The following is a 13,469-nucleotide window of genomic DNA, read 5'->3' as shown; positions in this document are numbered from 1 at the left end:
GACCCAGCTCCGTACCTTCTCCACATTCAGCACCCAGTAATAATACATCATGTTCAGAAGACTCAAACCCCCTGCCTGCCTTCCTCTCTGTGGTAGCACCTTTTTAATTCTGGCCACCTTCCCTCCCCATATGAATGAGGTCATCAGGAAAATCGGCAGGCATTGAAAAATAAACAGGAATCGCGGCAGCACATTCATTTTAGCTGCCTGTACCCGACCTGCCAGCGACAGAGGGAGACCATCCCACCTTCCAGATCAGCTTTTACTCTCCCCACCAAATTAGAAATGTTGTACCTACGGAGCCCCCCCCTCCCCCCCCACAATCCCGAGCATCTCCACCCCCAGGTATCTAAAGTGAGTCCCTACCCTACTGAATAACAGCCCTGCCGCCACCCCCGGACGAGACACCACAAAATATTCACTCTTGTCTAGATTTGATTTGTAACCCGAGAAAGACCTAAACACCCGAAGCAGCTCCAGTATTCCCCCTATTGACACACTTGGTTCCGACACATATAACAGCAAGTCATAGCCATATAAAGACACCCTATGCTCTATCCCCCCCCGCACTATCTCTTTCCATACTCCCAAACTTCTTAATGCGATGGCCAATGGCTCAATCGCGAGTGCAAACAGCATGAGTGACATAGGACATCCCTGCCAAGTCCCACGGTGGAGAGGAAAGTATTCTCAGCTGATGTTATTTGTGCGGACACTGGCCCTCGGCTCCTTATATAATAGCTTTACCCAGTCCTTAAATCTGGGTCCAAACTGCCCGCATGTTAACATAAGCAAATAACAAAGGAAATCAGGAATCACCCATGGTCACCATTAACACACACAGTCCCCCTCCCCCCCCCAACTAATGTTCGATGTTATACAATTCTTGAAAGTGCATAATGAATAACGCCCATGAATTGTAAAACCACTCTATCCTTCCCCTCAGTTCAAACTTAACCTTCTCAAGAGTCAAGAATTCCAACAGGTCCCCCTGCCACACCAGGGCACAGGGTGGAGAGGTTGCTCTCCAGCCCAACAGGATCCGCCTTCGGGCGATCAATGAGGCGAAGGATACAACATCTGCCTCCGCACCCGTTTCCAACACCAGCCGGTCCGACACCCCGAATATGGCCTCCCGAGGGCCCAGGTCTAGTTTCACGTGCACCACTTTAGAGATTATCCTAAAAACCTCCTACCAGTAATCCTCCAGCTTTGGACAGGACCAAAACATATGAACGTGATATGCTGGGCTACCCCCACAACGTTCACACACATCATCAAAGAGCCAACTCATCCTCGCCCTCGTGAGGTGTGCTCTATATACCACCTTCAGCTGTGTCAGCCCCAACCTTGCGCACAAGGTGGAGGCTTTCACTCTCCGGGGCACCTCACACCAGGACCCCTCCTCCATATCCACTACCAACTCTTCCTCCCACTTTGCTTTGATCCCTTCCAGTGGTGCCTTCTCCTCTTCCAAAATAGCCCCGTAAACTGCCGACACTACCCCCTTCTCCGGTCCCCCTATCCTCAGCACCTCCTCCAACAAGGTGGAGGCCGGCTCCACCGGGAAGCTCTGTATCTCCTTCCTGGAAAAATCTCGAACCTGCATCTATCTAAACATTTCCCCCTGTTGCAGCCCATACTTCACTCCCAGCTCCTTCAATCCTGAAAACTGACCCCCAAGAAACAAATCTTTTAGTGTCTTAATCCCCTTCTGCTCCCATTTCCGAAAATTTACGTCCCACTTCCCTGGTTCAAATTTGTGATTCCCCCGAATCGGCATTTCTCTTGACCCTACCCCCAACCTGAAGTGTTGGCGAAACTGCCTCCAAATTCTCCATGAAGCTATTATTACCGGACTCCCTGAGTATTTCCCTGGGGCCATCTGGAACGGTGCTGTTGTTGGCACCTTCAATCCCGACCCCCTACACAAACTCTCCTCCATTCTGACCCACTGGGAATCAACCCCTCTGACCCAGCTCCGCACCTTCTGCACATTTGCCGCCCAAACCCCGTGCATGCCTTCCCCTCTGTAGCAGCACCTTTCTAACTCTGGCCGCCTTCCCTCCCCATATGAATGAGGTAATCATTCCTTCAATCTCTCTGAAAAATATCTTTGGCAGCAAAATCGGCAGGCATTAGAAAATAAACAGAAATCACGTCAACACATTCATTTTAGCTGCCTATACCCGACCCGCCATTGACAGAGGGAGACCATCCCACCTTGCCAGATCAGCTTTCACTCTCCCCATCAAACTAGAAATGTTGTAGCTACGGAGCCCCTCCCCCACTCCCGGGCAACCTGCACCCCCAGGTAATTTATTTTAATTCAACTATGCTGTTTATCTGTTTTGTAATATTTTGGGCTGTGTGACCTGCATTGGTATCCTTCTGTTTTTATATATTCTTACCCTCTTTCTCCACTCACTATGTTAACCTGTTAACCAGTTGTTCAATTGATCTGGCATTTCATCTCCAGACTCTGGTCGCTCAAATGTACTGCCACAAATTAATTCTGCAATGTGTTGCTTGTACTTATGTGGCAATATCAGTCGTTCTGCTCTGTACCCATTTTCCACCAATTTTTCTGTTACTCTGTTGCATTCATTCATGATTTATAAAATGGTTAAAAAAACGTAACAAAAAAATTCAACTCATCCTTAAATATATTCAGTGACCCCCTAGCCTCCAGTGGTCCCTGTGGAAGAGTAATTCAGAAACTAACAACCCTCTGAGGGAAGAGATGACCGGAAATCTATAACGTGGCTACAGCACAATATTACACAACTGGAAATAATAATAATATGCTTTATTACAGAACCATTAACAATATAATTAATATGTACCTTATAACAATAGACATATCTCTGTCCGATATTAATTTACTATCCCCATAAATGTCAGCCATCTCCTGGGGAAACTACCCTTTAATTGTGAATATTGGGAAAGAAACCATCCTTTTAGCCAGACGAATAAATGTGTCAAGCTGAGGGAGCAAAGGATGTCAATGTCTTTGAGAGAGAGAGACCTGGGCCAAGCTTTGCAGAGTCTGCACCCTCCCTGGATTCACTTCCTTTCCCTTCAGTTGCTGCAAGTGACCAATTGAAGGTGAGAATGAGAAAAGAAATGGAAAGGAGAGAAAAGAAAGTGTTTTACTCACAGAGGTTGGGGACAGGAGGAGATTTCACTCTGTGTGAAGCTCAATATCCATTCACGCAATGCCCGCGCTCAACTCTTCCCATTGGTCAATACCTCAGGTGAAAGGGCAGGAGGCGGGCTCAATTCGCAAATGCACAGCTGCCCCTCTCCCCGAGACATGCGCAGTCCCGGACCGGGGGAGGGAGAGATCACCGAACGGCTTCTCCCTCTGGCCGGAGCCGTCAGCCGGTTGCCTGGAAACCTTGTCTCCAGGAGCTGCAGGAGGAGGGGCTCCTGGGCCTGCGCACTGGAACCCGGTGACGACTCCGCGGAATACAGTAATTGCTATTGGCTGATTCAGGCAGGGCACCATTGTGATGTCACAGCGGAAGTGAAGGTGAAACCTCTTCCTGTCTCCAACATCTGTGAGTAAAACACTTTCTCTTCTCCCCCTTTCCATTTCTTTTCTCATTCTCACCTTCAATTGGTCACTTGCAGCAACTGAAGGGAAAGGAAGTGAATCCAGGGAGGGTGCAGACTCTGCAAAGCTTGGCCTGCTGAGTCAACAGGGAGTCCAAAGCCAATTTGCTGCGTTAACCTCCTTCAGCGGTAGCTTACTCGGGGCCTCCATATGATTCTCCTTGGCCTTCGCCAAACAAGCCTCTGGTTATCCTGCACCTTGTATTAGCAGTTTAAGAAATTATCAGCCCCGAGCATAAACTTTACACATCTCCCACAAAATGGAGCGGGAAATACCAGGGGCCGAGTTAAACAAAAGGAAGAACTCAAACTCTTCCTTAAAATGTGTAGTAAATGAAGTACCTCTTATCAGGAGGTATCAAATCTCCACGTTCTTGACCGGAGTGAGCCCTTGAGCAGAACCTCGGGGACAACGAGGAGGGGGGGGTGGGGGGGAAGATCCACAATTACGATGTTTCCTGTGTTGCAGGAGGACACCAGGTGTAGGATTGTCCTCGGAACAAGAAAGTTGTTGATTCTAATATGACATTGATGTGGGGCTGGAAAGAAGGTAAAATCTCTGCTCCTCGGGTGCAAAGTTCTCCAAGCATCCACATAACCCACCTCCTCACAAGCCGAGGCCAACACCCCAGCTTACAGCGTGGTGTGTGGTGGGGTTCTGGTAACCAGGAGCTTATCTACCAGAGGATTTAAGTGGCCGTTGAAGTCACCAACCACAAAAGAGTCAGTCGAAGCTGACTACAAAATCCACAGAAACCTTAGTAATGAACTCCGGGGAGTAATTCGAGGATCCATAAACATTCATTATTGAAACAACATCTCCATGCACTGAACCTCTAATGATCACATATCGACCTCCTTTATCCTTGATGCAGATTTCAACCTTTAAAGGTGTGGTGTTGGGTGTTCTGAGACACAGATGAGCCAACACGGTTGTATATGGTACAACGCTATTTTATTTAAACTTACTATGTACAGTTTTGTCTTTGCACTCTGCACGTGGGGGTTCCCTGCTTGTGATGTTTTAACAGCTCTTCCTTGTTTCTTTGTCCCCAGACCTACTGACCACCAGGTGTCGTGCTCGTGCTTTTTATGTGGTTGGTGTTCTTGTCTGTGATTGGTTGTGGTGTTGTGTGCTCTGATTTGCCTGTTGGTGTGTCCATCATGATGTGTGTGTTTGAATATCATGACATCCCCCCTTTTTACAAAGATATGTGCCTACGTGGTAATAAATATGATCGTGTCGTGAGTGCATCTAAAAGTGTGTGTCGTGTGCAGCATGTGCATATAACGGAACTATGTACATGGGGCGATGTCGGGTGCGTCACATGAACCAAGTTGTACCATAACATAACATAAATGCGAGCGAGAGAAGAAGGAAAAAAAAAAAACTTGAACAGTTGTCCAGTCAGACGACATCTGGAACGATAAACAACAACAGGTTATCATGTGAAATTGTGCAACTTGTTAAACATATGAACGGTATTATAAGTCCAGTCTAATGGGCTTGCGACGAGTTCGGGTTGATCGCCTCAAGGGTGGATCAAGAACCACCGGCTGCTGTGCAGGCATGGCCATGGGTGGCGATGGAAAGGGCGTGATGTGCGGCAGCTCCACAAAGTCATCCTCGGAAGCCTGTTGCGGATCTGGCGTGTGCGTACTGTGTGGCTGCGAGCGTGGAAGTCGGCGAAGGGCGCGCCGATTGCGGCGACGCACGGAACCATCCGGCATGCGAACCAGGAACGAGCGGGGAGCCACTTGTCGGAGGACTTCGGCCGGTGCTGACCAGCCACCATACGGTTGATGGACGCGTACTTTGTCTCCGGAGGACAGGGGGGGCAGGTCCGTCGCTCGTGTGTCGTACCGACTTTTCTGGCGATCACGCTGCAGTTGCATGTTCCGAAGAACCGTCTCATGGTCTGTTGTTGGTGCCAGGATGGAAGGTACCGTCGTCCTGAGGGAGCGACCCATTAGTAGCTGCGCTGGCGAGAGACCCGTGGATAGCGGGGCCGATCGATAGGCCAGCAAGGCAAGGTTAAAGTCCGATCCGGCAGCAGCCGCCTTGCACAGGAGCCGCTTGGCGATGTGGACACCCTTTTCAGCCTTCCCGTTCGATTGTGGATGCAGAGGGCTGGATGTCACATGAGTGAAACCATATGCTGCGGCAAAGGACGACCATTCACGGCTGGCGAAACAGGGTCCATTGTCTGACATGACAGTCCTTTGAATGCCATAGCGAGCAAATGTTTCCTTGCAGGCCCCAATGACTGCGGACGACGTCAGATCATGGAGAGGCATGACTTCCGGGTAGTTTGAGAAGTAGTCTATAATAACGATGTAATCTCTGCCGAGCGCGTGAAATAGGTCAACACCCACCTTCGCCCAGGGGGACGTCACCATCTCGTGTGGTAGAAGTGTTTCCGGAGGTTGCGCCGGCTGAAACCTCTGACAGGTTGTGCAGTTGAGCACCATGTTGGCTATGTCTTCATTAATACCCGGCCAATATACCGCCTCCCGGGCCCTTCGTCTGCATTTTTCGACGCCCAAGTGGCCTTCGTGTAGTTGATGAAGAATCATCTGGCGCACGCTGTGCGGAATAACGATCCTGTGTGATTTCATAAGGACCCCGTCTATGTTGGTAAGATCATCTCGCACATTATAAAACTGGGGGCACTGCCCTTTGAGCCACCCTTCCGTCATGTGGCGCATCACTCGCTGCAGAAGGGGGTCAGTCGCCGTCTCTGCGCGTATGTGGGCCAGACTAGGATCATCAGCTGGCAGATTTGCTGCTGTCAGAGTTACGTGTGCCTCAATTTGACGCACGAACCCCTCCGCATCTGGTGGTGTGCTCACTGCTCGGGAAAGAGTGTCCGCCACGATGAGCTCCTTCCCCGGAGTGTAGATCAGTTTGAAATCGTACCTCCTGAGTTTAAGTAAGATGCGCTGGAGGCGAGGAGTCATGTCGTTCAGGTCTTTGTTAATGATGTTGACCAGGGGGCGGTGGTCAGTTTCGACCGTAAATCGTGGCAGGCCATACACATAGTCGTGGAACTTGTCCAGTCCAGTTAACAAGCCCAGGCATTCTTTTTCGATTTGCGCGTAGCGCTGTTCGGTAGGGGTCATGGCTCGTGAGGCATATGCAACCGGGGCCCATGACGACGTGCTGTCTTTTTGCAGGAGTACCGCTCCAATACCAGATTGGCTGGCGTCTGTTGAGATCTTTGTAGGGCGAGTCGTGTCAAAGAAGGCCAGCACTGGTGCCGTGACCAGTTTGTGCTTGAGCTCCTCCCATTCCCGCTGATGCGATTGGTGCCAGTTGAATTCTGTCGATTTTTTTACGAGATGGCGCATATTTGTTGTATGAGAAGCCAGGTTGGGAATGAACTTCCCAAGGAAGTTGACCATGCCCAGGAATCTTAAGACAGCCTTCTTGTCAGCCGGTCGTGGCATGGCTGTGATGGCGCTAACCTTGTCTGCATCGGGACGGACCCCTGACCTTGAGATGTGGTCCCCGAGGAATTTCAGCTCCGTCTGGCCGAAGGCACACTTCGCACGGTTGAGACGCAGGCCATTTTGTCGTATGCGGGTGAAGACACGTCGTAGACGATGCATGTGTTCCTGCGGAGTGGTGGACCAAATGATGATATCGTCCACATATACACGTACCCCTTCGATGCCTTCCATCATCTGCTCCATAATGCGGTGGAAAACTTCAGATGCTGAAATGATGCCGAATGGCATCCGGTTGTAGCAGAATCTGCCAAAAGGGGTGTTGAATGTGCATAGTCTTCGGCTGGCCGGGTCCAGTTGGATCTGCCAGAATCCTTTGGACGCATCCAATTTGGTGAATATTTTGGCTCGCGCCATCTCGCTGGTGAGGTCCTCTCGTTTCGGGATGGGATAGTGTTCCCGCATGATGTTGTTATTCAGATCTTTAGGATCTATACATATACGGAGCTCGCCAGAGGGCTTCTTTACACAGACCATGGAGCTGACCCATGGCGTGGGCTCCGTGACCCTGGATAGGACCCCTTGGTCCTGAAGAATCTGCAGTTGTGCCTTGAGGCGGTCTTTGAGTGGCGCAGGAACCCTGCGAGGTGCGTGAACGACAGGGATGGCGTCCGGTCTGAGTCGAATCTTGTACGTGTATGGCAATGTCCCCATGCCTTCAAAAACCTCCTGGTTGTGAGCAAGGAGGGAATGGAGATTTGCGTGGAACTCAGCATCCGGGAAGTCGGATATCTCATCTGGAGAGAGAGACATAATGCGCTGTACCAGGTGAAGGACCTTACACGCCTGTGCGCCCAGTAACGAGTCCTTTGATGAGCCGACAACTTCGAAGGGGAGTGTGGCCGTGTACATCTTGTGGGTCACCTGTAGCTGGCAAGATCCTATGGACGGGATGACGTTCCCGTTATAGTCAACCATCTTGAGCCGGGATGGCGTGATGGGTGGTTTGACCTTCATGGCCTGGACTGCAGAATATGCAATCAGGTTGGCGGATGCGCCGGTGTCCAGACGGAAGGCGACGCGCGATCGGTTGACCGTCAGGGTGGCACACCACTCATCGGCTGGATTGATGGCATTGACCTTGTTGACATCGATGACGGAAACGCGGAAGGCATCCTGGTCATCTGCATCACTTAACTGGAAGTCTTGATGCGTGGGCTGGACGGTCCTGACTTGTCTGCGAGATTGTCGAGGATGCGCCAGATCCATGGGTTGAGCCGAACGACAGTGGGCTGCGTAGTGGCCCATCTTGCCACATCTGAGGCACTGTCGGTTTTTTGCAGGACATTGCCCTTTTAAATGTAGAGCTCCACAATTGCCGCACGTCATGACGTCACGGCGTTCGTTGCGCCACTGCGCATGCGCAGTGCGATCTTGCGGTGGGCGCGCCTGCGCAGTGCGTCCCTCGTTGTGGCCGTTATTTTTGGCGCGCACCTGCGCGGGAGACCGCGAAAAGCGCGGGAAGCGGCCGCTGTCGTCCGGGCCGTGGGTCGGGAAGTAATCGACGGCCTGGATGCGTTCGACGTCGTGGGCGGCCTGCCTTGCCGATTCGACGGCTGGGGACCCCCTCCGTGCCAACTCAGACGCCTGAAATTGGGCAAAACGGCAGGTAGCATTTTCGTGGAGGACACAGGCTTCCACAGCAGACGCTAAGGTGAGGCTTTTTATTTTAAGAAGCTGCTGGCGTAGGCCACTAGAGGCAACGCCAAAAACAATCTGGTCCCTGATCATGGACTCTGTGATGGTGCCGTAACCGCAGGACTGCGCTAGAATCCGGAGGTGCGTCAAGAAGGGTTGAAAAAGCTCCTCCTTACCTTGCAGGCGTTGCTGAAAGAGGTATCTTTCAAAACTTTCATTTACTTCAACTTGAAAGTGCTGGTCCAGCTTGAGGATGACCGTGTCATATTTGGACTGGTTTTCGCCCTCTTCGAACACCAGTGAGTTGAAGACGTCGGTGGCGTGCTGACCTGCGTAGAAGAGGAGCATTGCCATCTTCGTTTCATCCGAGGCACTCTGTTTTTCGGTGGCACGGATGTACAGGTCAAATCGCTGCCTGAAGAGCTTCCAATTGGTACCTAGGTTCCCCGCGACTTGCAACGGCTGCGGTCCGTCGGTGTGGTCCATGTCCAGAATGGCAGGTTAGTAGGCAGGTATCGATCCACTCCTGTACCATGTGGTGTTGGGTGTTCTGACACACAGATGAGCCAACACGGTTGTATATGGTACAACGCTATTTTATTTAAACTTACTATGTACAGTTTTGTCTTTGCACTCTGCACGTGGGGGTTCCCTGCTTGTGATGTTTTAACAGCTCTTCCTTGTTTCTTTGTCCCCAGACCTACTGACCACCAGGTGTCGTGCTCGTGCTTTTTATGTGGTTGGTGTTCTTGTCTGTGATTGGTTGTGGTGTTGTGTGCTCTGATTTGCCTGTTGGTGTGTCCATCATGATGTGTGTGTTTGAATATCATGACAAAAGGGATATTTTTATTAATAAGGATTGCCACACCCTTGTTACTTGATGAAAAGGAGGCAAAAAAACCTGCCCCACCCGATCCTGCCTCAATTTAAAGTGTTCCTCATCACAGAATCCCTACAGTGCAGAAGGAGGCCATTCGGCCCATCAAGTCTGCATCTGCCTTTGAAAGAGCTCTCTCCTTAAGCCCATGCTCCAGCCTATCCCAGTCACCCAGTAACCCTACCAAACCTTTTTGAACACTAAGGGGCAATTTAGCATGGCCAATCCACCTAATCTGCGCATCTTTGGACTGAGAGAAAACCCAGACAGACACTGGGAGAATGTGCAAACTCCCCATAGCCAGTCACCCGAGGCCAGAATTGAACCTGAGACCCTGGAGCGGTGAGGCAGCAGTGCTAACCACCGTGCCACTGTGTCGCCCCAATTGAGGTTAATCGAGATGAGTTTCCTGGAATAAAGCTATGTCGACTTTCTCCTTGAGAAAGGAGACAATCATTTTCCTTCTGATAGTGCGATGGATGCCCTATACATTCCCTGAGAAAATTTGGATTGTATTGGATCCGCTGGTGTCTCAGCAGGCTGGATAACTGAGTGAATCCCTTCTCACACTGAGAGCAGGTGAATGGTCTCCCAGTGTGAATTTGCTGGTGTCTGTGTAGGTTGGATAACTGAGTGAAGCCCTTCTCACACTGAGAGCAGGTGAACGGCTTCTTCCCAGTGTGAATGCGTCGATGAGCTTCTCGCAAAGATGGGTCACTGTATCCCCACAACCGAACATTTCCATGGCTTCTCCATGTTTTAGGTCTGTGGGGGACAGAGATTTACAGCTTTTGGGGAATGAGACAGGAAAGAATGTTCCATAGAAACTAGAATTGTCTGTTCTGAATTTCTATCCTGTACTGACAGTAATGTCTTTTGTAAATTGTTTCTGCAAGATATTAGAAGAGGACGAATTAGACAGAAATCTCGAACGTCACATCTCAATCTGGCAGTCACTCGATTCCTTTGGACCTGAATATCATCAGCCTTTGAATCTAGAAGGAGAAATGTTTGCCCCAAGTGTTGACTTCAAAAGATTTTAAACATCAGTGTGACTGGAAAAGCACCGAGACATACACACCCGAGTGAGAGTGTTCCAGAGCACTGACTGTGGAAAGAGCTTTAACCAGTTACATTGCACCATTCACAGCGGGGAGAGACTACACGTGTTTGTGTGTGGTCAAGGCTTCAATTATCCAATCTGTGGAGACACAAGGAGATCCAAAACATGGAGAAACCGTGGAAATGTTCGGATTGTGGGAAGGGATACAGAGCCCCATGTTTGCTGGAAGCTCATCGACGCATTCACACTGGGGAGAAGCCATTCACCTGCTCTCAGTGTAAGAAGGGATTCACTCAGTTATCCAACCTTCACAGACACCAACGGGTTCATACTGGGGAGAGACCGTTTACCTGCTCTCAATGTGGGAAGGGATTCAAACATTTATCCAGCCTGCACAAACATCAGCGAATTCACACTGGGGAGAAGCCATTCACCTGCTCTCAATGTGGGAACAGATTCAGTGCGTTATCCAGCCTGAAGTCACACGAGCGAGTTCACACTGGGGAGAGGCCGTTCACCTGCTCTCAGTGTGGGAAGGGATTCAGTTGTTCGTCCAACCTGTGGACACACCAGCGAGTTCACACTGGGGAGAGGCCATTCACCTGCTCTCAGTGTGGGAAGGGATTCACTGAGTTATCCCACCTACAGACACACCAGCGACTTCACACTAGGGAGAAGCCATTCACCTGTTCTCAGTGTGGGAAGGGATTCAGACATTCATCCACCCTGCAGAGACATCAGCAAGTTCACACTGGGGGGAAACCGTTCACCTGCTCTCAGTGTGAGAAGGGATTCACTCAATTATCCAGCCTGCAGAGACACCGGCGGATTCACACTGGGGAGAGGCCGTTTACCTGCTCTCAATGTGGGAATGGATGCAGACATTTATTCATCCTGCGGAAACATCAGCGAATTCACACTGGGGAGAGGCCGTTCACCTGCTCTCAATGTGAGAAGTGAATCACTCGATTATCCATCAGAGACACCAGTTGATCTGCTTGTAACTTCAACTTCACATGGGTCATAGAGTCATGCAGCACAGTAAAGGCCTTTCGGCCCATCGAGTCTGCGCCAGTCCAAAACAACCTCTTAACTATTCCAATCCCATTTCCCAGCACTTGGCCTATAGCCTGGGCATCGCAAGTGCCGATCTAAATGCTTCTTAAATGTTATGAGGGTTTCTGCTTCCACCAGCCTTTCAGGCAGTGAGTTCCAAACTCCCACCACCCTCTGGGTAAAAAAGCTTTTCCTCACATCCCCTCTAAACCTCCTGCCTCTTAACCTTAAATCTGTGCCCCCTGGTCACTGATCCCTCCAGGAAAGGGAAAGGTTTTTTCCTGTCTACTCTATTTATGTCTCTCATAATTTTTTACATCTCAGTCATGTCCCCCTCAGTCTCCGCTGCTCCAAGGAAAACAATCCAAGTCTATCCAATCTCTCTTCATAACTAAAACTCTCCAACCCAGGAAACATCCTGGTAAATCTCCTCTGCACCCTTTCCAGTGCTATCCCAACCCTCCTATAATGTGGATTCCAGAACTGCACACAATACTCTAGCTGTGGCCTAACCAATGTTTAATACAGTTCAAGCATAACCTCCCTGCTCTTAAACTCTCTGCCTCAGCTAATAAAGACAAGTATGCCATATGCCTTCTTAACCACTGGATCCTCCTGCTCTGCCACCTTAAGGGGCTGGTGTACATGCACATCAAGTCCCTCTGATCCTCGGTGCTTCCCAGGGTCCTGCCGTTTATCATGTATTCCCTTGCCTTGTTTGACCTGCCCAAGTGCATCACTTCACACTTGTAGCATAAAACTTGAAATCCTGTTGTGTGATCCTTAGCTGGAATAATGTGCCCTAGTTGGGAAACTGCCGTGGGCATCACACTGACAGAGAAACAGGAAGGTGCTTGGAGGATGGACTGGGAATTGGAGCGGGTGACCAGGGCTAATGGTTCCGTGACCCCCGGAGTTCAGTACCCCTGTGCCAAAGCGGGGAGTCACAGGAACAGAGGCGCCAAAGAGAAACCATTTGGGTCCAGAACATTGTGAACATCCTTTTACTCTGGTTACTCTTTTACTCTGGTTGTCTTTGATCAACAAGTATTGTTTTTTTAAACCATGTTCTGTTTCATTAATAAACTTGTTTTGTTAAAAATATTTGATTTTTTTTCTGGTCTTTTCAAATTCATTCACTTAAGGGAAAGTGGGTGAGAGGAGTTGGCAGGCTCTTTAACAGAAAGTGAGTCCCTCAAAGGTAATGGATAAAGGAGCCAGAGGGGGAGATGAGATTTTCTTTTTCTTTTGACACATAGTGTTTGAAAATGGGGTTCAGGGAGTCAATCATGATTGACCAATTTATCAAGGTTCTTTGAGGGAATAACAAGGGATGTCAATAAAGGGGTACCTGTAGATGTGGTTTATCTAGATTTCCAGGAGGTATTTCTCAAGGTGCCACATCAAAGGTTACTGCACAAAATAAGAGCTCATGGTATAGGGCAGGAATTTTCAAAGTGGAGATCGCAGCCTGCAGGTAGGTCACGGGCGGGTATCGGGAGGGTCACGGAGCCATCAATCGCGGCGTTCCCGATTGCGTTAATTCAGGCGCAACAGCCGCAGCGTCCAGCTTTTAAAAATGGCGGCTGCAAGAGGCTTTAGAAATACGGGCACGCGGAGCCCAGAGAGAAACACCGCCTCCTCCTGACCCAGGAGAAGATTTTTTTTTAAAATTCAATTCAGTCTTCCTGGATTGGTCTTGAACAT

The 13,469-nt window shown here is 49.8% G+C and overlaps 1 long non-coding RNA gene across 1 annotated transcript; it reads left to right on the top strand.

Moving 5' to 3' along the window:
- The first annotated feature begins 3,353 nt into the window (after window positions 1–3,353).
- On the top strand, window positions 3,354–12,866 carry LOC140422366 (uncharacterized). Its single transcript, XR_011947413.1, has 2 exons — window positions 3,354–3,563; window positions 10,540–12,866. It is a non-coding gene; the product is annotated as an uncharacterized lncRNA (long non-coding RNA).
- The last annotated feature ends 603 nt before the right edge of the window (window positions 12,867–13,469 follow it).

This window comes from Scyliorhinus torazame, chromosome 5 (assembly GCF_047496885.1).
Source record: "Scyliorhinus torazame isolate Kashiwa2021f chromosome 5, sScyTor2.1, whole genome shotgun sequence".
NCBI lineage: Eukaryota > Metazoa > Chordata > Chondrichthyes > Carcharhiniformes > Scyliorhinidae > Scyliorhinus > Scyliorhinus torazame.
Note: the sequence above shows the minus strand (reverse complement) of the source record. Positions and strands in the feature narration are given on the sequence as shown.